This window comes from Camelus ferus, chromosome 11 (genome assembly GCF_009834535.1).
Source record: "Camelus ferus isolate YT-003-E chromosome 11, BCGSAC_Cfer_1.0, whole genome shotgun sequence".
Taxonomy (NCBI): domain Eukaryota; kingdom Metazoa; phylum Chordata; class Mammalia; order Artiodactyla; family Camelidae; genus Camelus; species Camelus ferus.
In genome coordinates this window covers 59,433,182-59,437,294 of record NC_045706.1, presented here as the reverse complement: position 1 = coordinate 59,437,294, position 4,113 = coordinate 59,433,182, and the positions used below count along the sequence as shown (strand labels likewise).

The 4,113-nt window shown below is 44.4% G+C and overlaps 1 pseudogene; it reads left to right on the top strand.

The window, feature by feature from the left end:
- The first annotated feature begins 3,476 nt into the window (after positions 1–3,476).
- Positions 3,477–3,826, top strand: LOC116666857 (annotated as a pseudogene).
- Positions 3,827–4,113: the final 287 nt, after the last annotated feature.

Sequence of the window (4,113 nt, the reverse complement as noted above, 5' to 3'; positions counted from 1 at the left end):
AGACCCTTATTTGCACCCTCCAGGCTGAGGTCCCCAGCCGTGCGTCTTTCCGCCGGCGCCTGGCTAGGAGGAATCCGGGTCACAGGTAGAGGGCGGGGCGGGCCCGCGCTCGGCGGAGCCAAGCCCGGCCCCGCCCAGGAGCTGTCAGGCTGGAACCCCGCCCGCCGCTCTACCGACAACTGGTCGCTAGAATTCCGGATGTCGGCGGGGAAGCCCTGACCCCCGCTATGTTATGTGTCTCTGGCCCGTAGGCCTGTGTCTGCAGCGGGAGGACACATAAGGGGTGTCACAGCCGATTCTTTTTAAATGTCTTGGCCTACGGTTCCCTGTTCACATCCGTAGTTGTCGGGTTATTGCCAAAACAGCACCATGTTGGATTCTTTGCCACTAGCAATGGTAATAGTATCCGCGAACGCTTTGGCAGCGCTGACACCGCCAGGCACTCTTCAAAGCCCTTCACAAGGATTAATTTGTGAGGAGACGACTCAAGTCATCGACGCGCTTCTTTCTAGAACGGGTACATCACCTATTCTCCACACGTCCTCTCCAAGTGAGAGCAAATTGGGGCACGCGCACAGGATATGGGGTTCCAATTGTGCAAGTTAGACTGCAAGGGCTCAGGGCTTGTGTGTGCTGTAAAGGGGATGTGGCGGTCACCAGGACGCCATTGTGGTCCTGGAACGATGCCAGGCCCCAACAATTCCCCAGCTTCAACGTTCTTTAATCCATTAAATCCTCCAAGCAGGCGCTGCCTGGTCTTCCAAAAGCATTTCCCTCAAGCTGGGAAAACCCAACAGAGAAATGATCATTTTTCAACCCTGGGAGCCAACAACACTTATACATAATGAAGCAAGCCACACAAAGAAAAGAATTCTTTCCCACCCTCCAGGGAGAGGCCCCTCAGCCCAGGAAATGGTCATGGCTGCCCAAACTACGGGCCAGGCTAGGGTATATTGGGGGTGGGGGTGGGGATTCACTGAGGAGCCCTCCTACCCACCCAAGAGCTGGAGTTTGTTGCTGTAAGAAATCCCAGCCCAGGTTATTCATTAGCATTTCTTAGGAATCCCAATTCCTGTGTTTTCTCTGCCCCAAGTGCCAGTTGTGGGTCCCCTGGGCCAGCTGAGGGACACAGGGAAGGGAGGAAGAACAGCTTATACTAGAGGAGTCCTTTCTCCATCCCAGTAAAAGCATCTGGGTGCAGTCAGAGGACCAAGTGGACAGAGTGTGAAGAGAATGTATATCACTGGTTAAGACAAGGCGTTGTAGCCCCAAACTGGTGAATAAGATTGAATAAGAATAAAATGGTCTTGTAGACACCTGTCTGCCCCTCTACCCTCAGTGTTCATAGATGCATATCTCCTAGGGGCTCCTAGATCTGTTATATCTTCCTGCAAGTACTAGTCCATTCCTGACTCCAACCTGGCTGCTTCCTCTAAACACCCCTGAAGTATCAACCAGATCCTTACTCCTCCAGGCAGGCCTGGACCTCTGGCTTAAAGAACAGCAAAAGGATGGGGTTCCTCTACCTGACCTGATATCAAAGGCCCAGAATAGCGCACGCTTCATACCTGTGACCTTTGGAGAAAGACAGACACCTAAATAATTGGGATGGGGGTATAGCTCAAGTGGTAGAGTGCAATGCTTAGCATGCATGAGGTCCTGGGTCTAATCCTGAGTACCTCCTCTAAAAATAAAGAAATAAACCTAATTGCCTTCCCTCCCCAAAACAAACAAACAAAAACAACAAAAGATAAATAAATAGTTGGGTGACCTTGGGCAAATCATTTATCTTTGACAGTGTTCCTTAAGTTTCCCATCAGCAGAGTAGTCAGGTAATAGAGCATCCCTGAAAAGGAGATACAGGGAAATCTGCATTGTAAACTCAGCATCTGCTCACATGTTCTCCTGAGGCTCTACTATATGGTAGCAGAGATGGTAATGTCATTATCACACTGTCATCTGCCCTGGAAGTAAAATACTTGAAACTGAATCACACTGGCATCCTGGCTAGGGTGAGCAGCAGTCAAAGGCATATTGGCTTTCAGAGCAGGTGACAACCCAGAGGCCTGTCTCAAGTCATTGTAGCCAAGCAGTCAGCTAACACCACCTTACTTTAGGATGGATCTTGCTCCCAGCAGGGTATCCCAGTGCCCCCTGCCCAGGAGATGAGCCCAAGCAGATCTTCACTGACATTCAATAGCCTTATTCTGCTTCCACTGTTTTCATCTCAAAGATATTAATCCCTAGCCTGCCTGTGGCTATCAGAATTCTATTTCAACACTTCCAAGACTAATATATACACTCATATCCATTTTCCAAACTTATTAGAAAAAGGCACAAAACTCCAATTTGACCAAAACTCAATAGGCCTATTTTCTGTATCCACTTTTAAATTAGAACCTATGGAAATACAGAATAGAGGATGACTGACTTATATGGACAGGTGTATGATTCATGATAAGGTTCCACAAGTGGAGAGAGAGAAGGACCTTCCAGGCAGAGGGGACTGCATGAGTCTGTCATCGAAGGCTTGAGGCCCTTGAGTAGTCTGATACAGCTAGAGAGGAGAGGACACAGAACTGGAGGTGTGGTCAACGCCACTGCCAGTGCCGATGTATGTGAACTCATTTCTGGTAGACAGTGGGGAACTACCAAAGTTTTTTTTAAAAAGATTTAAGTGGTTTATTACATTTATGTTTTAGAATGATCATTCTGGGGCTGTGCAAGCATGGATGCATTTTTTAAAATAGACTTTTTTTAAGAACAGTTTTAGGTTCACAGAAAAATTGAGCATGTAATACGGAGAATTCCCATATCTTCCCCCTCCACCCTGCCACAGCTTATTATTAATGTCTTGCATTAGGGTGGTATGTTTGTTATAATTAATGAAGCAATACTGATACACTGTTATCTAAAGTCCCTAGTTTACATTAGGGTTCACTCTCGGTGTTTTACAGTTCAGTAGCTTTGACAAATATGTAATACCACGTACCCACCATTACAGTAAAATACAGAATCATTTCACCACCCTAAAAAAAATCCCCTGTGCTTCACCTAGTCATTACTCCTCCTCCCTCCCCGTAAATCTCTTGGTGATTACTTTATCTTAACTCATCTTGCTTTTGCAGAACATCATATAGTTGAAATTGTATGTTATGTGGACTTTTCAGACTGGCTTCTTTATCTTAGTAATATGCATTTAAGGTTCTTCCATGTCTTTTTGTGGCTTGATGGCTCATTTCTTTTGGCAAGTCTGCTTTTCTATGTTTCATTTCAATAAATATTTACTGAACTTCTATAGCAACTTCTATATATTCTGTCTGTTCAATAGAAATATAATGCAAGGCACAAATTTACTTTTTCTAGTAGCCACATTAAAAAAGGTAAAAGGGAAATGAAATTAACTTTAATAACATTCTTCTTAACACAGTATATTGAAAATATTATCATTTCAACATTTAATCAGGGTTTGAAACATGGCAGAAGACATGGACTAGCAACAAACTACCAGCACTATCGAAGGGCCCCTGTAACTCATCAGTTTCAGCCCAGATGAGCGAATCTATGTGAAAATGAGAAATGACAGAGAGCTTAGAGGCAGTATACATGCTTATGATCACATCTAAACATGATAGTGGGAGATGTAGAAGAAACTGACAATATAGAAATTGATGAAGAAACATACAAAGGGATATATAAATCAACAAAACAGAATACCCTGATGCTCTTTGTCTGAGGAGACAGTGTTGTGCTAGTTGTCCTGCCATTGAGAGTTGGCCGAAACAAAGAATTTATCCTGTGTGGAAAAATAGGACACTTTGCATGATTGCCTCTTTAAATGGAAAAGATAACCTAGAAGAAATGGACAACTTTCTGGAAACATACACTCCACCAAGACTGAATCAAGACTATTGAAGACCACTTGAACAGACCAATCACTAGAAATGAAATAGAATCAGCAATAAAAAACCTCCCTACAAACAAAAGTCCAGGACCAGATGGCTTGACTGGGGAATTCTACCAAACATACAAAGAAAAACTCATACTGATCCTTCTCAAACTCTTCCAAAAGATTGAAAAGGAGGGAGTACTACCAAACTCACTCTATGAAGC